The sequence below is a fragment of the Pongo pygmaeus genome, chromosome 4 (assembly GCF_028885625.2).
Source record: "Pongo pygmaeus isolate AG05252 chromosome 4, NHGRI_mPonPyg2-v2.0_pri, whole genome shotgun sequence".
Lineage (NCBI taxonomy): Eukaryota > Metazoa > Chordata > Mammalia > Primates > Hominidae > Pongo > Pongo pygmaeus.
This window is the reverse complement of record NC_072377.2, coordinates 102,330,528-102,355,339: the sequence shown is the minus strand read 5'-3', so window position 1 is coordinate 102,355,339 and position 24,812 is coordinate 102,330,528. Positions and strand designations below refer to the sequence as shown.

Sequence of the window (24,812 nt, the reverse complement as noted above, 5' to 3'; positions counted from 1 at the left end):
ATGCAGAAGCTCATCCTCTCCCTTCATCTTTTGGTGCCTGTTCAACACATGACCTGCACGCTTGCCTCAGAAGTGGAAAAAGAGTGGAGGATAGCTTGTGGGAGATTTAAGGGACCAGGGATTGAAATGGCACCTATTTCATCAACCAAAGTTGAGTCATATGGCCCCACCACCTTTAAGGACGAGGGGGAATATAGTGCTCAGGAGAGGCAGAAAAAGAAATGGGTTTAGTAAGAAAATAGCAGCATTTGAGTTTCACTCTTTAATTAACTCAGAGTATTAATGCTCACGCTATGTTGGCCATGGAAGTAGGCCACTCAAGTCTCCTTCAAGAGGACCTGATGAGGGGAGCATAGTTGATTTACAGCCCCAGCTGTTACACATTTGAGTCAATAACTCAAGCTGGTGTGAGTCAATGATTGAGCTTAGTGGGAATGCAAGAACCAGACCATTAATGCTCAAAGTGAGATTTCTCCAAGAGCAACTGGCTCTTAGAGTCCACCATTGACCTGGCCTGGCCAAGACATTCTTGGAACTGCAGTTTTCAGCGATTGCTTCTAACTCATTTTTTCTTCCCTCTCTTCTTTCACAAGTGTCAGACCTATAGGGTGGTTTAAAGGCTCTTCTTGTCACTCTTACTCCCACTTTTATCTTTCACAGAGCCACCGCAATAAATCTCTTGACTGTCTAATTGTATTTTGATTTTTCCTTACTGGAGGACCTGAATTGACAGAAATGGAGCTAGGATTGATTTATTTAGAAAATAAGACAAGATGAGCTTTGAGAATGAGTCACTTTCTACCTGACTAACAAAGATGAGCTTGTTTTAAGGGGAATGTGCAGCATGGATAATCCCCATCACAAAATAATGGCCTAATTCCTGAAGGGCCCTGGGAAAATGTCCTGGTATAGAGAAATAATTTTGCTGGTGCAATGTTTCAGGCATTTATGAGATATGTGGGGAACAACTCCTTTTTAAGGACTGTGGAGTTGCCTAGTTACTACTACTTGTATTGACACTGAGGGTGATTAACAGACAGTTAAATACTTTGGTATCTTATAAAAATCCCCTCCTCTTCTGTAGAAAGACCAGCCTGGAGTCATGTATTAGTCATCCAAGGCTGTCATAATAGAATGCCACAGGCTGCATGACTTAAACAACAGAAATTTATTTCTCAAATTCTAATGACTGGAAGTTCAAGATCAAGGTGCCAGTGGAATTGGTGTCTGGTGAGAGCTCTCTTCTTGGCCTGCAGATGACCAATCACTTTTTTGCTGTGTCCTTACATGGCCTTTCCTCTCTGCATGGTCAGAGATTAATTTTAGATTAGATTAGAGGTTTTTTTGATCAAGGGGAGCAGAACATAAGGCAGGATATTTGAAAATTCATTTACTTGGTGGTACTTTCTCAGGAGATGTGATTTAGTACCTTGCAAGGACTGAAGGGAATGAGGAAAACTTACTGCTGAGGTGGCCATTCAATGTATGGAAAATCAAAGGGCCATGCTGAGTAAAGTAGAAATTCATTAATCTCCTTGCTATATTGTAGAAATAGAATAAAATGTTTCAGGCATGTGGACGTACTGGAATGGATATATTGTGCAAGGCCAGAAGGCCCACCAGATGATTATGTTCTATCACTAAGGCCATGAGGAATGTTCTGGTGAGAGGGTCTTTAGCATCACTGAGAAGTTCAGGAGTGTATCTTCTCTTTAGGTTAGGGCTGATAGCAGGTGAGGGGCCCACAGACCTGGGCTCTTTAATAACTATGTGGATGATGAGGCACCAAAATAATAAACACCAGGGGGTACCATTTAAAATCAGAAACCAGGAGGTTACAATAACTATAACAATCAGAAAGTTCAGAGGGGCAGTCAAGATTCAGGGAGATAGTTAATAGAGGATGGCTAAAGAGGAAAAATAGATGGGCAGCCAACAAGGGTGTTGCTTAATATCTAGAACCAGAACATGGTAAGAATGGAAGAGCAGGAGGCTGCGGTGAGTCACTTCAATAAGCAATCATAATTCCTTGCTCAGTTTCCAGATCTGAGCTAATTTTCAAATACAGCAACTACTGACAGAAGAAGTAGCCAGATTTTCTAGAGGAAAGAGCTGCCAGTATGTACTGCAATGACTCTCCCAGTTCAACCTCAAAAAAGCCCATGATCACTTGAGTGCCTTCACACTGGAGAAAGGGTCACGCCTGGACATTTTTAGAATGATTTTACAGAGAATTCAAGTTGGTATTCATACTAGGAGACTCAACGCTAATTATTGTTCCCTGAGAGAGTAGGGAGTAACAAGGGCTAAGTAATAAATGGAGTCTGGCTAAAAGTTAAGCTATTGGGTTCCTGGGTAGAAGCACCTAATTATTATTTCCCTGGTCTTTGAGTGTATAATAGGAAATGATATTCTTGGCAGTTGGATAACATCCATGTGAGTCTTTGACCTGTGAAGTAAGAGTTATCACAGTGAATACCAGTGCCAAGTGGAAAACTCTGAAAATGCTCTTCAAAACCCCGTGACCAAGATATTAAATTGAAAAATACTATAACACCTTGCAGGAAATGGTTGGGATTAGTGCTTCAGTTACAGATCTAAAAGTTAAAGGGATGGTGGTCCTTATTATGTCACCATTTAATTTTCCAGCATTTATCCATTTTATGTAGGGGCCTGATAGTCAAATTGGTGACTTACTTTGTTCACCTTGTTGTAGACTATCACAAACTCAATAAAGTAACATTCCATTTACAGCTTCCATTCTGACTGTGGTATTATTGCTAGAACAGATTAAAAAGTACTTAAGAGTATGGAATTCAGCCATTGACTTGGGGAATGCCTTCCTTTTTATTTCAACTAGAAAGAAGGATTAGAAAAAGTTCAAGTTTGTGTAGAATGAACACCAATATTCGCTTATAGATTTGCTCCAGAGTTATGTCAATGCTTGTCCTCTCTGACACAATATATTCCAAAGAGATATGTATTCTCTGACATCTCACGGAATGTCACATAGATCCATTATATTGATGACATCATGCTGACTGCACTAGATAAGCAGGAATGGTTAGTTCCCTGGAGACCTTGGTAAGATACATGAACTCCAGAGGAAGGGAGACAAGTCCTATAAGATTCAGGGCAAAGTCATCAGCAACAGAAAATTATATACCTTTTCAGAAACAGTTCTTGACAATGTTTGTGTTTCTTTTAAATTGAATGTTAACTTGGCCTGGTATGTGTTATTGCAGAGGTTAGAAAACTTTTCCTTTAAAAGGCCAGATAGTAAACCTTTCAGCTTTGTGAGCTATATGGTCTTATTTGCACCTACACAGCTCTGCTGTCATAGTTCAAAAGGCACTGTAGACAATTTGTAAACAAATACACATAGTTGTATTCCAATAAAATATTATCTATCAAAACAGGTGGTGGCCACATTTGGCCTATGGGTTGTGATCTGTTGTCCCACATATTGTTGAATCACAGTATCCTTCATAACTTTTTGAACTTATTTATTCAGCAAATATATATTGAATACATACTGTATGCCAACTCTTCTAGGGACACATTAGTGGACAAAACAGACAATCAAAGAAAGATTTCTGCCTTGATAAACAAACAAAGAATAAATAAGTGCACATAAAAAGAAAGAAAAGAGAAAGAACAGAGAAAAGAAAAAGAAATAGAGAAAGCAAAAAATGTACAAGCAAACAAGCAAGAAAAAAAATAATAACAAATAAAAGGCGGCAGTGGTGGGGGGATGAGATAGAGAAAGCAGATGGTAGGACAGGCCACATTTGATAGTATCGCCATAAATACTTTTCCACGTTCAGTAATAATTGAGAAGGTTTCAACTATGTGAAGATCTGGGAAACATATTCCAATAATGGGACAAAGCAAATTCAAAGTCTCTGTGGTGTGTTTGAGAAAAGAGTGAAGTGCAGTGTTGTCAAACAAATTGAGTTAAAGAGAGAGTGGTAGGACTTGAAGTGAGAGAGGAAAGTGTGAGAATTGTAAAGCATTTGAATTTTATTTAAAATTCAATGAGAAGACACTGGAGAGTTCTAAGTGAGAAATTACATTTTCTGATTTATGTTTTTTAAATAGATAACTCTGGTCCTATTTGAAGAGTGGATTTTGTGGAAAAACTTAAGATGGGAGACCATTTAGAAGGCTATTGCTGTAATTCTGGAAAGAATTGATTTACTTTTTTATAAGAATAGGTTTATAAACCTATTTTTGACTCTCCCAGTTCAACTTCAAAAGGACCCATGATCACTTGAGTGTCTTCACACTGGAGAAAGGGTCATGCCTGGACATTTTAAGAATTATTTTACACAGAATTCAAGTGATACCACTTGTGATATAATTCAAGTGATATAATTCAAGTGATTCTTTATAATAAAGAATAGGTTTATAAAGAATAGGTTTATAAGCCTATTCTTTATAAACATATAAATCTTATTCTTTTATATGATAACCACCCCCCCACCACCACCTATCTTCATCAATCATTTATTGTTTTCAACTAACCACAAAGATATCGGAACACCATACCTGCTATTCGGTGCATGGATGGGGATAGTTGGCACTGCTGTAAGCCTTCTAATCTGAGCAGAACTAGGCCAGCCAGGAACTCTGCTAGGAGATGATCAGATCTATAATGTTATTGTTACCGTCCACTCATTCGTTATAATCTTTATGGTGATACCAATCATAATTGAAGGTTTCGGCAACTGGCTAGTCCCTCTGATAATTGGTGCACCCGATATGGCATTCCCCCAGATAAATAATATGAGCTTCTGACTTCTCTCCCCATCTTTTCTACTCTTACTTGCGTCTTCAATAGTAGAAGCTGACGTTGGAACCGGCTGGACAGTTTATCCCTCTTTAGCAGGAAACCCATCACATGCAGGAGCCTCTGTGGACCTGATCATCTTCTCGCTCCACTTAGCAGGTGTCTCTTCTATTTTAAGGGCCATTAACTTTATTACGACAATTATTAACATAAAACCCCCAGCTATATCCCAGTATCAAACACCCCTTTTCGTTTGATCAATCCTCATTTCGGCAGTCCTTCTACTCCTTTCCCTCCCAGTCCTAGCCGCCGGCATTTCTACACTATTACTACACTACTAACTGACCGTAACCTCAACACCACTTTTTTTTGACCCTGCTGGAGAGGGTGACCCTATTTTGTACCAACATTTATTCTGATTTTTTGGTCACCCTGAAGTCTATGTACTTATCCTACCAGGCTCCGGGATAATCTCCCACACTGTAACATATTATTCTGGAAAAAAGGAACAATTTGGATATATGGGCTTAGTATGAGCCGTGATATCAATTGGCTTCTTAGGATTTATCGTATGGGCTCACCATATATTTACAGTAGGAATAGACGTAGACACACAAGCATACTTCACCTCTGCTACCATAATTATTGCTATCCCTACTGGCGTCAAGGGCTTTAGCTGATTAGCTACCCTGCATGGCAGTAGCACCAAATGATCTTCCGCAATATTCTGAGCCCTAGGATTCATTTTCCTTTTCAGAGTAGGAGGTTTAACCGGCATCGTATTAGCTAATTCATCACTAGATATTGTCTTACACGACATATACTATGTTGTAGCCCATTTCCACTATGTTCTATCAATAGGAGTGGTATTCACCATTATAGGAGGCTGTGTCCACTGATTCCCCCTATTTTCAGGTTATACACTTAATCAGACCTACGTGAAAATCCACTTCACCATTATATTCATCGGTGTTAATTTAACCTTTTTTTCACAGCACTTCCTCTGCCTATCCAGTATGCCTCGATGTTACTCTGATTATCCCGATGCGTACACCACGTGAAATATTATCTCATCCATAGGCCCATTTATCTCACTAACAGCAGTTATGCTAATAATCTTTATGATCTGAGAAGCCTTTGCTTCAGAACGAAAAGTACTAACAATTGAACAACCATCTACTAATTTAGAGTGGCTTTATGGCTGTCCACCACTTTACCATACATTCAAAGAGCCAGCCTATGTGAAAACCTAAATGAGAAAGGAAGGAATCGAACCCCCAGAAACTGGTTTCAAGCCAATCCCATAACCTCTATGACTCTCTTGATAAGATATTAGTAAGATTATTACATAACTTTGTCAAAGTTAATTTATAGGTTAAACCCTATATGTCTTAATGGCTCATCCAGTTCAATTAGGCCTTCAAGACGCTACATCCCCTATTATAGAAGAACTACTCACTTTCCATGACCACGCTCTTATAATTATTTTCCTAATTAGTTCCCTAGTCCTATACACTATTTCCCTAATACTCAGAACAAAATTAACTCATATTAGCACCATACATGCCCAAGAAATTGAGACTGTGTGAACTATTTTACCCGTCATTATCTTAATTTTAATTGCCCTCCCTTCCCTACGTATTCTGTACATAAGAGATGAGGTTAACAACCTTTCTCTTACCATCAAAGCAATTGGCCACCAATGATATTGAAGCTATAAACATACAGACTCTGAAGATTTAGGCTTCTATTCTTATATGATTTCAACAGCAGACTTAAAGCCAGGAGAACTTCGACTCCTCAGAGTAGATAACCTTATAAGAGTAAGGTTTATTCTTTTATAATGGTTCCAATAAGGGAGATAGCAGAGGCTCTGGAGAGAAGCTATTGACAGAAGATATATTCAGTAGTACTCTACAGTAGCCCTTACTAATAGGAATAAACGAGTGAAGAAGAGAGCAGAATAACTGATGCCTGCTTGGTTTTTAGCTTAATACATTTGACGTTTACTCTTACCAAGATGGGAAAGACTGAGGGAATAACAGTCTTTTTAGAATCAGGGAGCACATCAGTATGTGCCAGTTTGATAAGCAAAATACATGAATACGGAAAAGCAGTAAAATATGCGAGCCTGAAATTTGAGATGAAACCAGAGATGGAGGTCATTGATTTGTAGAAAGTATGTGGTGACACTTAGGGAAAAGGTCATACAAAAGAGAAGAGAGCTCAGGAATGTACGCTGTGCCATGTCAACATTTACAGCAAAGTAAAGTAAGAACATGGTAGTTGTGGTACTAGAGATGGAGGAAGCAAAGTAGAAGGAGGAAGACTAGTTAGAAAAGAAAAAAGAGAAGGCACTTCAACGGGGTATGAGGAAGAAGAGGAGAGTACAATGGTAAAGATAAAAGACAGCATTTCAAGAAGGAGGTTAACAGGCAAGTAAAGAAAGAAACTACAGTCAGAAGGTAGCATATGTAACCATGACCTAATAGTTACTTTCTTAAAAAATAGTCATTAAGAACTCATGTAGGGGTTTGAAATTTGGGATGAAGTCAGAGATGGGGGTTATTAATTTATAGAAAGTATGTGACACTTAGGGAAAAGGCCATAGAAAGGAGAAGAGATCTCAGGGAATACCAATGTACTCCCTGATTCATGTAAAGGTTTTTTAGTGACTATTTTTAAAGAAAGTAACTACTAGGTCATGGTTACATATGCTACCTTCTGATTATAGTTTTTCCCTTCCCTGTGTAATAGGGGAAAGAAGGCTAGTCTGGTCAGTGAGATTACAATGAACTAGGGAGGAAACAGAAAGAGAGGGTGTCTCATGTGAGGTGTGGGATGTCAAAACCTGAGGAGCCAGGAAAGCTGAAACCAGCCAGAGGTGAAACTAGAGTCTGAGAAGTCAGAAGGGGTCATCTGGATGATTACCAAGCTCGAGGCACCAGAATCAGATATCAAAGCTGAGTTATGGAGCCAGGAAGGCGGAAACTACAAAGACTAGAACAAGCACAAGCAAGGTGAGAATAGACGGGAGGTGTCTAGAACTTCCTCCCAGAACAGGATCTTTTAAAAAATGTAACAGCCTAGGTGTAGCCACATTGAGTCAGGCTCAGCGGAATAACAAATGCTGGTTCCATTATGTATAGGCTCTCTTCTCCAGTTGGAGTGTGCCAAGGCTTCTTGTGGATTGTTGAGAAGAAAGGCCTCTCATGTTCTGGTGGATTTTTGGTGAAAACTCCTAATTTGGGAAGTGGGAAATGATTTCGCATAATCAGGGCTGCTTCCTGTGTGTGCAGCTTGTGTAGTTGCACAGGGCCCTGTGCTTAGAAGGACCCCATGTTCAGTTTAATTGCTCTGCTGTCACCACCTTGACATTCTTATAGTTTTTGAACCAGGGCCCCCACATCGTTAGTTTACACTGGACCCATAAATGATGTAGCCAGTCCTGCAAAAATTGCTTTTCTAGCCACATAGTTTAGTCTTTTTTTCTGACCATGGGGTTAGTTTGAGTGGATGCTCTTTCTGCCACGTTTGGGTTAACTTTCTGCATCTGGCTGTAGATTTGTAGCTAAACGTTAGCAGACCAGAAGAATACAAAAGCTAAATAATTCAAACAATGCTTTTTATAGTAGTTTTTATACTGGGAGTCATAGTAATAGCCCAGGTGTCTGGATGGCACACAGAAGAAGGAGACTTCCTTGGTGAACAGTGTAGCGGTGGCTAGATCAGAAGGAGGCAAGGTGTGAGTGAGATAAGGGGCAGCATGTTGGTTAGTGGCCCAAGACCACCCAGATGGCAGCAAGTCATGGAGGAGAGGCAAATCCTCTGCACAAATCCTGTTGTATTGGTCTGTTCTCATGCTGCTAATAAACACATACCTGAGACTGGGTAATTTATAAAGAAAAAAAGAGGTTTAATGGACTACAGTTCCACATGACTGGGGAGGTCTCACGTCATCGTGGAAGGTGAAAGGCATGTGTCTTACATGGCAGCAGGCAAGAGAGAGCTTGTGCAGGGAAACTCCCCTTTATAAAACCATTAGATCTCATGAGACTTATTCACTATCACAGGAACAGCATGGGAAAGACCCGCCCTCATGATTCAATTACCTCCCATCAAGTCCGTCCCACGACTTGTGGGAGTCATGGGAGCTACAATTCAAGATAAGATTTGGGTGGGGACACAGCTGAACCATATCACCTGGGAACAAGCAGTGACAGCAAGAAGTTTTATTAGCCCTTGTGCTTTCACCTCTGTCCTTGGCCAGGATGGCAAGCAGCCACACTATTCCATGGATATTATATTGAGAAAATGGGGACTGTAGGGCAACCTCTTCCACTCTGTTTTGTCTCTTGTGAAACTTTGCTTTTCCATGATGGTTTATGCATTCTGACCCATAAATAATTTGAGAGTAGAAGTATTTAAAAATTATTCCCATCTTACCCAGCAGGGGACTCAGTGTGTCTGCCCTTGCCTCAGTACTCAAGGCTGCAGTGATAAGATTGTGCCACCAAGAAAGACCATCTGACTTTCATGTCTCAAAGGCAGCTCTAATGACCAGAAGCTCTTTCTTTCTCATAAGGCAGTTGTCCAGGTCTGAGGCCAATATCTTGAAGATGCAGGCCCAATGTTTACCTCCACCAGTGAGGAGATAGGATGGCCTCCACTCTGATGTTGGGGCAAACAGTTTCATCTTGTGTGTCCTGGATTGGATCAGAGTAGAATAAAATCAGGGTGAGGCAGACAGGGTTTCCAGTTACTCAAATATTTTGTCTTTGAGTAAATATATAATAAATCTCTTCCCTTTCAGAAGAACCTGTGAGCTACATGATAAATTCAGCACTTAAGGTGGTCACTTAATGCAAATCCAAGAACCACTGGACATCCTTGATTGTTTGGTGTTTTAACATTCAGAACTGTCAATAACTTGTCCACAAGCATGTAAATCTCTAAGCTAACACTGCAAGGCAGAAATTCGATTTTCATGGTCCTGAATATACATGTCTCAGTATAGCTTGAGTGAGTGAGTGGCCTGAACAAGAGATTTGAGGGAGATGAAATCAATCCACTCTGTTAAAATGTCATTTAAGTTTTAGATGTGGCCATGGACCAGGAGGTAAGATAGCATTTCATTCAATTAAAGTTACCTGGAGGTTGCATGAAAACTATATGAAAATCTACTCAAACTATGTGGGAAAAATCTGTAAAAGTGTCTTCTTTATTTTGATGGTTTTGCAAGTCTGAACTGTTTTATTCAATATAGATGTTTTATGTACCCCCGGGCTCAGTAGGCTCAGGTGCTGGGACTCACGGGGAAAATGGGGACTCTCCCTTGGTTATCTCACTGGGCTGTGGCTATTTTGCATAGATGAAGCTCTCTAGGTTTTGAAGAGCTGAAGTGACAGAGGGCCTGAGACCCCTTTCCAGTTGTGTCTGCAGAGGGTAGAGCTATGTGTCTTCAGAGGTCCTTGAATCTGGTCAAAAAAAAAAAAAAAACCAAAAAAATGCAAAAAAGTCTGTATCACTATTAGGTCTATCATGTGATTACTCTCCAGATGCAGGGGGAGTATGTGAACATACCCTCTGGGAGGCAGCGCATCTGCCCTGCAGTGGGCTGGTCAAAGAAGAGAAGAACTGGGGATGGCATTCCTGCAGAGTTGCAGGAAGTGTTGACAGCAATGCTCAAAGTTTAGCTTGTGGATCCTTCAGGTGAGGATGATATCATGGATGTCCAGTATGGAGACATTAAGGAGCAGGGAAAATGTGGAAAACTCTTAGTGGACAGGCATTATGGCCCCCTGAGTCCAGCCTCATGAGGGCACTTATATAGGGACAGGTCCTTCTGTAGGTAGGTACTGTTGGCAGAGAATTGAGCTTAATATGGTTGATCATGGGAGGTTGTGGAGTCACCAGGGGCTTCTCCTTACCCTTGAAGACTAAGGAAGAGTGCCGTGGGATTTAGGACAAGTCTCTGCCAGATTCTTGTTGAGCATTAAATTACAGAAATCTTTTTTAGTTTATGCAGTAGTGTTCATGCTGGGAGTGTTCACTTGGAGTCCCTGCCCTGCCACAGAATAGGCACAGCAGCCCTCCCTGCCAGTGAGCCCCTCTCTGAGGTCAGCTAGAAAAAGGGGTAGGCAGATGGAGGCAGTGTACACATCACTACTTTTAGCATTTAGACTTTTTTTTTTTTTTTGCCTATTGACCCCTGAGTCTTTTCCTCAGTTAAGCCTCCCAAGCCACGCCATTGAAACCCAATTATGAGCTGAAAATGCCCTCTGCCTACCAGCATCACTCCCCAGCAGTTAGTGGCATTCCCCCAATGCGCTATCACACACTTTCATTTCTGAGATTTTTACAAAGTCCCCTTGAAGACTTCTTTTTCTGTAAGAAGGAGGTCTGCCAACTATTCATCTCCCATGCACAAGTGGTTCTGTAAATGCTATAGTAAAATGTCTTCTAAATAAAACAAAGGCACAGTGGCTAGAAATATGTTAAAGCTTTGTCTCATTAATTAGTTTTTATTCTGAAATTATATGGAATATTTGTGGGAGAGGTATATATATTTTGTAAAAAAGTACTTTTGTCTTACAAGTAACTCTCTCTAACATGAGCTCTAAGAACCTTGTTTGAAATTTCATTTCATGGTCAATTCAGCATGTAATGAAAAGTTCAGGGAAGGATTGGAGTGCATAACTTGGGCCATGGGAGACATGGATATGTTTCATATTTCTTAATCTATACCTCTTTGTAGAAATGGGTGAATAATCCCAATTTTCTGCAGGAATAGAACCACCGTATAATATTCCAAAAAAAAAAAAAAATCCATGGGTTGCTATGGAAACGATGATGCTTGCAGTCCCTGGGCTCTGCCCACTGGGGATCCCAGGGAACAGTTGCTGCCAGGGTTTCTCCCCTTCTGTGTCCCTTGGTAGACGATCTGTATCCCAGCTGATGCTTAGTCTCTGCTCCCAGCCCCAGCTCCACCTGGAAGAGGGAGAGGTCTTCTTGGGGAGGAACGTCCTCTTAGTCTAGCTCTTTCACCATGTGGAAATGATGCCTCTCTCTGTATTTGGAGAACTGGGTTGGCTACATGTTTGTTAAAAAAGCTTCAAGACATTTAACCTATCATGGAATACTTCTAAAAATGCTGACAGACTCATCACTATATCTTTTGTAACTGTATTAGTTTCCTATTACTGCTGTAATGAGTTACTACAAATTACCTGGGGGCTTAAAACAACATGAATTTAGTCTCTTACCATTTTGGAGGCCAGAAGTTCAAAATCAGTCGCATTGGACTAAAGTCAGGGTGTCAGCAAGGCTGGTTGCTTCTAGAGGCTGTAGGGGAGAATCCATCTACTTGCCTTCTCTAGCTTCTGGAGGCCATAGTATTTCCTGGCTGTGGCTCCTTTCCTCCATCTTCAAAGTCAGCAGTACATCATCTCCAAATCTCTTTCTTTCTGTCCCTCTGCTTGTGTCACCACCTGGTCATCTTTCTCAGTCTGAGACACCTCTCTCTCTCTTCTTGTTTTTTTGTTTGTTTGTTTGTTTGTTTTTGAGACAGAGTCTTACTCTCTCGCCCAGGCTGGAGTGCAGTGGCACAATCTCAGCTCACTGCAACCTCCGCTTCCTGGGTTCAAGCTATTCTCCTGCCTCAGCTTCCCAAGTAGCTGGGATTACAGGTGCATGCCGCCATGCCCAGCTAATTTTTGTATTTTTAGTACAGATGGGGTTTCATCATGTTGGTCAGGCTTGTCTCGAACTCCTGACCTCATGATCTGCCCGACTTGGCCTCCCAAAGTGCTGGGATTACAGGCATAAGCCACCGCGCCTGGCCATACCTCTCTCTCTCATAAAGACCCTCGTGATTACACTGGGCCTATTCAGATAATCCAGAATAATCTCTGCATCTGAAGACCCTTAATTTGATCATATCTACAGCCTCTTTTACCATGTAAGGCCACCTATTCATTGTAGGTATTCCATATAAGGCCACAGATCCCAAGGATTACAATGTGACATCTCTGGGGTTGGAGGGGGGGTGCGGGTATTATTCAGCTTACAACAATAAAGAATGAGTGTAGAAATATGAAGTTGGCGGCCTTATTTGCAGTATGTCTTTATACAAAGCATTTTACAAATCATTTCCAGGAAAGTCCTTAGTTCTGGCAGAGACCTTCTATAAAAACCACTTCAGTATAAAATTGTCCTATTTTGCCACTGCCAAGTTAACAAGCAGTTTAACCACAGGCTGTTTTGCAAATGTGATTTTAAACAGCCAATTACTTTGGATATATTTATTATTTTGTGTTCGCTGTAATGGCAATGAATTCAATGAATTAATATTCACATAGTTGTCACATGCCATTTCTAAAGAGTTCTCCTTGAGCCCAATACTCATTAGAATTTCCTAATAAACACTATAAAATGACTCTATCCTGAAATATTGTCAAATTACAATGGAAAAAAAAATCACATACACAAAATCCATGTAACCAGGCATAGGAATTCTGAGCATCTCCTTCCTTCTCTTTCTTTCTCTCTGTGTGTCTCTCTGTTTCTGTCTCTCTCTCTCTCTCCATCTGTCTGTATCTGTCTCTCTCTCTTTCTCTATCTGCCTCTGTGTTTTTGAGCCCTTACTCTGAGGGAAGCCAGTTACCATGTTGTGAACAACTCTTATGGGGAGACTTATTTGAGGAGAATCTGGTGTTTTCAGTCTAGAGTCAGCAGTGACCTGAGCGTGAGGTTGGAAGCAATTTGAAAAAAAAAAAATCCTGAAAACATTTATCCAAATTAAAGCTGCTGAGAAATATAAGGAATAAATAAGAGCTCCTTGGTACCAAAGAAACTGAAGATTACAGAATGTCCTTTGTTAGTCTTAAGAATGAGGGGGAAAATGAAAATACCCTTTCTCAGTACAAAGAATCAGTGAAGAGACTATTAAATTTGACGTTAATTATGAAGTAGAAAAATCTGCTTAATTTATTAATTTCATGATATATGTAATCAATATCTAATTTGGCATAACACTGTAAATGTTTTTTTAAAAAGGTCTCTGAATTGACTTTGGAGATAACTGCATCCCTGGCCAACACCTTGATTGCACCCTCATGAGAGGCTCTGAGACAGACCCAGCTAGCTAAGCTGCTCACAGGTGCCTGACTCACAGAGCCTGTGAGATAACAAATGCTTGTTGTTTGCAATCATGACATTTTGGGGTAATTTGTGAGGCAGCAATAGATAACTAATACACCAGCCTTGAATATCTTAAAGTCTCATAAAAAAATTAGTAACTTACTCAAGACTGTACCTTCAACCAAATGTTGGATTTTGAGTACTCTGCAAAGGCAGAGGTGGAGGAAGGGGAGAGCTGAGCATAAGGCAAAACTCTGTTCACCCTAAAAGTTGGACCTGTGTATTCCTATGACACTGATAAAGTGGACATGCTGAGAATACATTTGCATGGGGCACTTAAAAGCATCCTGGGAATAAACTCTTCCTAAAAAGATTTGTTACATTAGTCAAGTCCTAGTGTTAGAAAAGAGTGAACACAGCTTGATGCTTTACTTAAATGGACTGTTTGGCCTGGACAAACAGGAATGTGGAGAAAGCTGCTTTGGGAAAAATGAAATAAAGTTTTCTAGAAAAGGCAAGTATTCCAAAATTTCTGGGAGATGATATACTGACCACAAAGCAGCTCTGCTTTGTGCTCCCAGGGTGTAACTTTATCATGAGGAAGAGGGGCTTCCCTTGGAGCACCTTGGACTGCAGAGGGCATAAGTGTGAAATGGCACTACCTTCCCTGCCTATGGAGAGGGGCCTGAAAGGAGTTTCACAGACAGAAGCCATCTGGGCCACCACAGTGTGTCAGAGCCAAAGTAGGGAAGGAGGGACTGGCAGAGGCAATGTGAGAGCTCAGAAGTTTCTGTGCATGGACACCAAGGAAAAGGAAGTCTGCAAATTCCAGTCATGAAATGGAGCCAAATTAGAGAAATAATATACCGCTGTTATGATTTTTCTTAATCCTCAGGCTGGTGTGCTCTGTGAAACAGAAATTATATTCCTTGGGTTTCTCTGGGTAATTAGTAATTCTAGTATAGCATCTATTTATAGCATGGACTAATTGCTACCCAAAGATTAGAACTAACTGCGTTGTATTAAACAGATAATAGAATGAGCATAGAGAAAATGTGTACTGGCAGAGATTATTTATATATCCCCAAGCCTGGGCATAGCAATAGAAAACTGGGTTAGAAATATTGTTGCAGCTGGTAGAAAAGACTGTTTAGTTTCCAAGCGAAAAGTGATGGTCTTCCCTGGAGACCAGAGGCTCCCTGCCAGCATTAGGCAAAGAACGTTTTGACCCTAGCTGGAACTTTCCACTAAGGCATTATGTAAAAGGAGGTAGGGATGGAAAATAGGGAGAAAAGTGTGTTGATTGAAGCCTACAGGATACATAGGGAATAACGTCTGCTCTATCAAGGAAAAGAATGTCTTACAATTGTGGGGGAATGCTTGATGATGGACACATAGGTGTTTTAAACCAAGGAAAAAGCCCCACGACCATATGGATTCCATTTTTAAAAATATATCAGACTGTAGGACATTTGTGCTTGTAATTGTGGAAAAAAAGCTTTTTTATTGACAGTAATAGAAATAGTAGGTGAGATGAGGTTCACTCTAAGCAAATGGTTGCTATAGTAAAATATTTTAATGGAGGCTAGGATAATAGGAAAGAAAGTATGATTCCCATACTTAATACAAATTGATAGAGAAGGAGAAATAGAAAGCCATTTATAGCATAAAGATGGGCAAAACCCAAGATGGGGAAGCACTAATCATTGGAACAACTACCAAGTTATCCAGCATTTCAAGGCACTATCCTAGAAGTAACTTTGAGGTGACCCAAACTAGTGGCTGATCATTAAGTTTTCCCCTAATATTGTGTGTAATAAACATATAGAACTGTGAGTTGGAACAACCAACCATTTCATTACTGTTTCATTAATACCATTTTTTCTTGTGGCACATGACCATAGCAAAAGCAAAATTTTAGTAATTTAAAAGTCCAGTTTTACTTGGTAAGCCATGTCAAGCCTAGCTTTTCTGGTCTTTTAAACATAAGGCTTAATTAATGATGGTTTGATTCCATAGCTCCCAAACTTTTTGTGCAGTATGGTGGTGCTACTCAAAGTTTGGATCCAAGCTCCCTGCACATCAATCACCTTAGAAGTGTGTTGAGAAAGAAAACACACACACACACACACACACACACACACACACACATTTTATATACATATAAAATATATAATATATATTTATGTGCGTGTTTTTTATATACATACACACACGTGTTTTATGTGTGTATATATATATAGAGAGAGAGAGAAAGAGAGAGAGAGAGAGAAAGAGAGGTGGGGCCTGGGAATCTTAATTTCAACTATTATGCTTTCCTTCTTGAAGTGAAAAGTACTGTAGGGACTGTACTTTGAGAAGCCTAGTTCCAGGGAGATTTTGATTGATGAATTCTGAGGAAAGGCAGGGGGAGGAAGACAACTACCAAGAAGGAAAGTGCAGAGCAGGGAATGTAGTCAGAAACTCCATGATCTTGCCTTTCAAATGGCTTCAAATTGATTTCAAATTTGATATTAACAATAGAGTTTTGTCTATTCCAGTTCCCATAATAAAGACTGGAGGTAAGTTGAGATTCAATCTCCCTCTTGCTTGTGCTCTGAAGATCCAAAATTAAAATTTGACTCTGAGGACAAAGAGGGTACCGTTGATGGTATGGCCTGGAAAATCAGCTACAGGCTGGACCTCAGTCCACTATTGGCCCCTAAGCTACTAAAGGGAGTTTTACAGAATGTTGAGAAGCCTTGTTATGGGATAGTATCAGTAATTATTAGGATGATAATGATAATAGTGAATGTTCCTATCATTTATTTTTAAACACAGACTTGAAGAGTCTTAGGTAATTCTTATGATAACCATATGATATCAGATGAAGAAAATTAGACTTAGTAACGTACCAAGTGTATTTTGCTGCTATGTGGACAAACTGGGCTTTTAATTTCAGCCTGTTTTTCTTCAAAACCTATGAACTATATCACTAGTCTCTTTGCCTCCTTAAGTGATAATGTGAGGGAACGGATAAAGCTATTCTAAATTAACTTTTCACAAGAGTTGTTAAATCAACGTTGATTACACTACTTCTGTCATTAGAGCTTCTGGAAAGTCTTTACACAGGTGGCTCTTGGCTATTTATTGTGTAGGTAACAGCATCCCTCAGGGTCAAGCCTAGGAAAAGATTCTGTTTATCCCAATAAAAACGATTTTCCATTTCTGGGACTAGAGACCTTTTAAGGATATTAGCAGGAGGAATGTAGTTGGAGTCCCAGTTGAACCTAAATTGAATGCACTTTAGGATTCATAAGAGACAGATTTTTATGAGAAAGCAAACCTCTTGGGAAATAACTATTACAAGGCAGAAAGAAAGTTGGCACATAGCTATGCCCAATAACATGATAGGTACTGGAAGTGAAGAGCTGTTTTTAATATAGAATAATGCCCATCACTCAGCTCATCCTTCAGCCTGAAACGACATAGATCAAGTGCTAGGAAAACTGAGGTAACACATGAAAGGGCTCTCTTATCAAAAGGTCTGAAATCACTGGGAGCTCCATAAACATATAATGTACTGTGCCACGTGGGCTGACTCCCTGGGATTCATTCTCCCCTACATGTGCAGAGAATAGACAACAGAGCGTGCCTGCCACCTCATGGCATCAAGCATACAGGAGGCCACCCAAGGTTCGCAGCTTTGGGCCCCGCATCATGTTTGGCACAGCAGAGAGGATTTGGCCCGGTGGGGGCATGTGCATAGTGCGTATTCACTCACAATGATCAGGATTTGTGCCAGATATTGAAGAAAGGGGCCTTCATGGGATTTTATAAGCCTGAAGCCAAAAGACAGAAAAAAATGGCAGGGATTGCGTGGTATCTGAGAGAACTCTGTGCTTCAATCCATATGAGATACTTTTAGAAATAATAAAGGGAAACTTTGAGGGACTCCAGGTATTTCAAATATTGGGTAGAAGCAGGCCCTAAAGGGTCCATTTACTGCAATTAAAACTGTGGTATCTGGCCTCCCAGAGGCCTCCCAGCAGTCCTTGGCTTCTGATATTCACGTCCTTGGGTAGAGCCCATATACATTGATTAGTGCTGACCCATGTGACCAGTAGAATACTGTGGAAGTGACGGTGTATGATATCTGAGGTTAGGACATAAAAGGCGTTGCAGCTTCCACCTTGTTTTTTTTTTTTTGATTGTGGGAGAACCTAAACTTCCTGTCTTAAGGAAAACCAAGCAGCCCTATGGAAAGGCCCACAGGGAGGGTAACTGAGACCTCCCACCAAAAGCCCATACTTGCCATCCATGTGAGTAAGCATATCTTTCACACATAGTCAAGTCTTCAGATGAGTGTGTCCTGACCCATATCTGACTGCAGCATCATGAGATATTGAGCCAGAACTGCTCAGACAACCCTCTTCCAAATTCCTAATACAAGAAACAAAGAGAAATACTAATAAGTGTGATTAATAGTTTTTTTAAATTCACTAAGTTATAGAATAATACGCTATGCAGAAATATGAACCCCATTTTTACTCACAGGATAGAAAGACCTGAGGAGAGTTTGGGTAACAGTTGAATTGCTCCTTAAGTAAAGGGTGGGATATGGCTTGGTGCTGAAACAATGAGAAGCCTTTCTTGAAAGAAGGATGAATATTGCTTAAGGCAGAAACACAGATACATCTATATTCAAAGGGACAGATTTGTTCAGGTTTGGGTCATAATCCTGAAAGACACAATCCTGAGTGCCATAAGATCCCAAAAGATCAAATTTCCTAAAGATCAATATTCCTAAAGTCTAAAATTGCTAACGTCTAAAATCCTGAAAATCACAATCACAGGATAGTTGCATTGTTAGGCAGAACAATTACCTTGTTACTGTCTTTTTTGCAGAAGAAAATGAATTTCACTTGAATCCCCAAACTATAATGACAGATTTAGAACTAGGTGCAATCAAGGCTTTAAAAGTGAATTTCAAGGTGTTACCAATAAAGTTTGTATTTTTCCATTCAGCCAATGCATTTGGCAGAAAATTCAGATGAGAGGATTGGCCACATGTTACAGCAACAATGAGAACTTCAGTTTAAAAATGCGTCATTGCCTGCGTTGGCATTTCCTTCAGCTGATGATATTCCAGGAGCTTCTAATGAATTGAAGCTGCCTGAAGAAGCTCATGAAGTTGCTGACTGATGCATAAATAATTATATGCATGGTAGGATAAGAAGACACTTAAGCAATGGTGTTGCTGTTTGATCACAAGTATTGTTTCTGCCAAATTTGTGGTCTGTATATAAGTGCCTGTGGAATAGATTTCTGTGTATGCAAAACAACACAGAAGCATGGCATAGAAGATGGGAAAATGTAATAGAAAATCTTCATGTCTGTGTATATCAAATCACAGAAGCATTTCAAAAAGAGCAGCACCATGCAGAAAGGGAAGGTGAACACTTTGAGCCGTGTCCTGAAAGAAAACAAATCAGCCACTCATTGTGATGCTAGGGTTCAAAATATTGTTAATGTTGTGAAAGTTAGCCAGCTCTTATGAACTATCTCTGTGCAATTGTCCATAATCTATCCTTGTAATACACATTTTTCAAATGCTAAATTTTCTTTTTAGTTTTCTGGAGTTTTTTTCTTTTTTTCAATTTTTTCCCCAGTATTTTACATTCTCAGCATTTTTTTTCCTTTACAATTCTCTGTGATATGTATTTTATCTCTGCATCATTTCCAATACTGGAAGTATAAATCATGTAGAGACTTCTAGAAATTTCTAATTTGTTTTATGCATTTTCTGTAAATATGATTCCATGAAAGTGCATTATCACAACATTGACTTCGAGTGTAAGCATTGGAGCATGTATGTAAAAATATTGGAATTTCCTCAGTAAATGAAAACAATTTTTGTACATCTGCATTTGTGAAAGATAAAATTTTTTGAGATCTTGGCTCTTTGGGTGATTGGTACAGTGGTGACCCGTTCTGGTTTTCAATCAATCATGTCAAAAGACTTAGTTCGTCCCTCACAGTATTTAGGAGAGCAGTCCTAAAACACACTATTACCAACCATAGTGATAGGTATTCATACATTTCGCTTTTGACATTTTTTCTATGAATATAGTTCATCTGCTCATAACTGTTGTATCACTGTGACTATCAGTATACCTGAATGTTCATACTTGAAATCTGTGTTATTATTGCCTATGTTATTGGGTAAAGTGGCTTATGAAGTGTTCTGCTGTGTTTTTGTATGTTTCTCAAATAAGTCTCCTTTTAAAAATGTAAATATCTTTTAAATATTTTTAAAATTACTTTTTGCAGAGTTACGGTGTCAGGATTTTGATCTTTCGTGAGTTCAACATTTGGATTTATGGTGTTCGTGGGTGTGTCTTTCAGGATTATCATTGGCTTCCATTTGTCCACAGTGTTGAACACACAGTGAAGCAAGGAATTAGGTGAGATAGGTTGGCTAGATCCAGGTTAGGGAAACCTTTATTTCTAATTTTAGGGCCTTGGATATAAACTAGAAGGCACTGATATATGAGGTAGAAGAATAATGAAATAAATATTGGTTTTCCAGAATACTATCTCATCTGGTGATTAGGAGTTGAATGAAATAGAAGCAAGAAGACAGTGGAATGAATAAATTGTTTGAATAATTTAATAATTGCAGATGGTAAATATGAATGAACTAAAAAACAAATACATTAGAGAAACTGGACTTTACATATTTTCAAATATAACCTTACTTTAGAAGACCAAGTAATATTAAATATTTCTTGTAAATCTTTGACTTAGAAGATTTTTATTCATTCATTAAAAATATTATTTTTTAATAAGTTGGACATATATTATTAATAAATTTAATTCAACAAATATTACAATTAATCTTTCTTTACACAATGTCAGCAACATGGGGGCAATTATTAATTTAAATAGTTTAAATAATTTATTATCCTCTGAATTTATAGATAAAAATTTTAAGAAAATGAATAAAAGTATTTCTCCTTTATAGTTTCATTCAGTGATTTTGTTGTTTGTTAATTTCTACTTTGAAACTGCAAGCAGGTGTCTGAGAAAGAATTTCACTTTTCTCTGTCAAGAGAGGTACTGACCTGGCCAGATAATCCCATTTGCTGGGACTGGGAAAAGAGAGATTAATTATTACTTTTATCTTTATTCAGCTGCATCTCATAGTCTTCCTTTTTATTTCTATCTTGCACTTCACTGTTTTTCTCAAGAACTCTCATCTCTGTGGAGGAAAAAATGTCAATATTTGTGCCCGTACCTAACAGTTGTCTGGGTCTACAGCTCTGAATTAAAACTAATATACCACACACCCAAAAGATGAAGTACTTATATCACCTTTGCAGGCAAAGTATTCATGTCTATAACCACAAATCTAATCATTTAGCTGAGGTGCTAAGTGGCAGTTTTTGAAAATCTATAAGGAATTTCTAGAGAAAAGGATATATTTAAGAATAGCTCACTTCTAATTTATATAATCGTTCTAATGTTCATGACATTTAAAAAAATTTGAAGGCTGTGATTATTAATGGTTGTGAAATTAATTTAGTGTTATGATAAGCATTTTTAAAACATGAAATAAAATAGTATTTAACAGAAAATGTCAAAATTAGTGGTGCATAGCAAGGATAGGTACTATGTAATAAAGCTTTTGATTCATGTTTTATATATGTTTGTTTTTGTGTGGGCCACGCTGTAATATTGCCTCTTATCGTGGGTCATAGTTAACATTTTTGAAAACTACTGATATTTTGGAATACAAATCTTAAAGTATAAAACGATTTTCCACCGAGAAGCAGCTTCTCTGCTCCTTCTGGGATCTCCCTCTGGTTTGGCCCACCTGCCTGCCTCCACTCCTGCTTCCACCTCGTCCATCAGGGTGACCCAGAAGTCCTACAAGGTGTCCACCTCTGGCCCCTGGGACTTCAGCAGCTGCTCCTACATGAGTGGGCCCAGTGCCCTCATCAGCTCCTTGAGCTTCTCCCGAGTAGGCAGCAGCAGCACCTTCCTGAGTGGCCTGGGTGGAGGCTATGGTGGAGCCAGCGGCATGGGAGGCATCACCACCCACGTTCAACCAGAGCCTGCTGAGTCCCCTTAACCTGGAGGTGGACCCCAACATCCAGGCCGTGCGCACCCAGGAGAAGGAGCAGATCAAGACCCTCAACAACAAGTTTGCCTCCTTCATAGACAAGTTACGATTCCTGGAGCAGCAGAACAAGATGCTGGAGACCAAGTGGAGCCTCCTGCAGCGGCAGAAGATGGCTCAGAGCAACATGGACAACATGTTCCAGAGCTACATCAACAACCTTAGGCGGCAGTTGGAGACTCTGGGCCACGAGAAGCTGAAGCTGGAAGCGGAGCTTGGCAACATGCAGGGGCTGGTGGAGGACTTCAGGAACAAGTACGAGGATGAGATCAATAAGCCTACAGAGATGGAGAATGAATTTGTCCTCATCAAGAAGGATGTGGATGAAGCTTACATGAACAAGGTAGAGCTGGGGTCTCGTGTGGAAGGGCTGACTGATGAGATCAACTTCCTTAGGCAGATATATGAAGAGGAGATCCGGGAGCTGCAGTCCCAGATCTTGGACACGTCTGTGGTGATGTCCATGGACAACAGCCACTCCCTAGACATGGACAGCATCATCTCTGAGGTAAAGGCGCAGTACCAGGAGATGGCCAACCGCAGCCAGGCTGAGGCTGACAGCATGTACCAGATCAAGTATGAGTAGCTGCAGACGCTGTCTGGGAAGCATAGAGATGACCTGCAGCGCACAAAGACTCGGATCTCTGAGATGAACTGGAACATCAGCTGGCTTCAGGCTGAGATTGAGGGCCTCAAAGGCCAGAAGTTTCCCCGGAGGCTGCCATCTCAGATGCCGAGCAGCGTGGGGAGCTGTCCGTTAAGGATGCCAACCGCAAGCTGTCCGAGCTGGAGGCTGCCCTGCAGCGGGCCAAGCAGGACATAGCGCGGCAGCTGCGTGAGTACCAGGAGCTGATGAACGTCACGCTGGACCTGGACATTGAGATTGCCACCTATAGGAAGCTGCTGGAGGGTGAAGAGAGCTGGCTGGAGTCTGGGATGCAGAACATGAGTATTCATCCATAAGAAGACCACCAGCGGCAATGCAAGTGTACTGACCTCGGCCTATGGGGGCCTCACAACTCCCAGCCGCAGCTACCGCCTGGGCTCCAGCTTTGGCTCTGGCGCGGGGTCCAGAACCTTCAGCCGCACCGGCTCCACGAGGGGCGTGGTTGTGAAGAAGATTGAGACCCGCGATGGGAAGCTGGTGTCTGAGTCCTCTGATGTCCTGCCCAAGTGACAGGTGCGGAAGCCCCTCCCAGCCTACTCCTCCTGCAGCTGCCCCAGAGCCCGGGAGGGAGGCCGTTATGCAGAGTAGCCCAGCGAACGGGGGACCCACCTGAGGCTCAGCCCTAGCCCTCAGCTCACCTGCCAGGGAGTTTACTGCCCGGGGACCCCCCTTGCCCATTTCTCCAGCTGCAAAACAATTTAGTTGCTTTTTTTTCTTTTGTCCAAAATAAAACCTCAGGTAGCTCTGCCAGAAAAAAAAAAAAAGATTTTCCAGTTAAGTAATAATTTTCTGAATAATTTTTCCCCCAAATTAGAAATAGTTGGTAATAGAAAATGGAAACAGATTATATAAGTAGGTGCAAGAAATTTCACACTCATGTGAATTGTTCTATGACCTGTAGTTATGTACAAAATAAAAGTTCATAATTTCAACATTAGCTCCAAAAATGATATAATTATTGACCTTAGGATAACAATATCAACACTTCCTATGCAGGTCTCTTTATCTAAAACTATATAAGAAAAAAGTAGTAGTAAATATCTTTTCAGAAGATTGCTGCAGTATGTGACAGAAAATGACTAGAATGACTTGTGGGTACAGCATATTTAGCATTGCGCAGCAGTATGCTTCAGTTAAGTTCCTGAGAAAGTTACGTTTATTCCTTATGTATGTTTCTCTGCCAACAAATTAATTATCCACCTTTTCAATGCAGTCCAAAGCAAACTATATTTTATGACACAAAGTCATTAAAAACTATGATCCAGGACAATACCTACAAAATGAAAGTAAAAATAAGAAAGAGAACATCAAAAATGCTTGTTAGAGTAACACTTTAATGAATTCAGTATAATAAATTTTTCCCATGGCTTGTGATATTTGCATAAATTACTGCATCAATAATCTTGCATAGCAATATCTGGCTACATGGAATTACATGCTTTGGGGTCTGCTCCTCATTTCATACCCTGATAGTCTCAGATTTCTACTCATCCTATCCTTTAACAGGGTAGCAATAGTTGATGATATTGACAAACTTTCAAATTATGGTAGAATAGAAATGTAGAAAGAGCAAATTTAAATTTAAAACCATATCCATGTTCTAGTAATTGATATAAACACCTGGAGTTTGAGCAGTGACTTGCTAATTAATTCCTATGTAACTTGGATTTTTCCTGCACATTTGCAATCTACATTTCAATGCAAATTAATTCAGTTCAATCCAGTAAATATTTGTTGATTCTCACTTAAATAGCAAGCACTGTTATTTTGCTGTTATGCTTCCTGCTCTCAAGGTGTTTATAATCAGGAAAAAGAGATAAGCAAGCACATAACTCAGAAATCAAGGCAGAATATGCTTAATGCCTTGGAAAAGATTACCAATAGAGTGCTTTAGAATGCTTATTCAAACAGAAAAAGGTAGTAGCATGAGTTTTGACAGATACTATATATCTCAGAGGGGGTATTGTAAGGATTAAATGCAACATATAATCTAGAGGGAGCAACTGAGACAGAGTCTCAGCAAATATTAGCTATCGTTATTTTCATTT

General features: G+C 40.0%; 1 pseudogene; it reads left to right on the top strand.

Annotated features, from left to right (window-relative positions):
- LOC129036217 (keratin, type II cytoskeletal 8-like) lies at nucleotides 1–23,274 on the top strand (annotated as a pseudogene).
- Nucleotides 23,275–24,812: the final 1,538 nt, after the last annotated feature.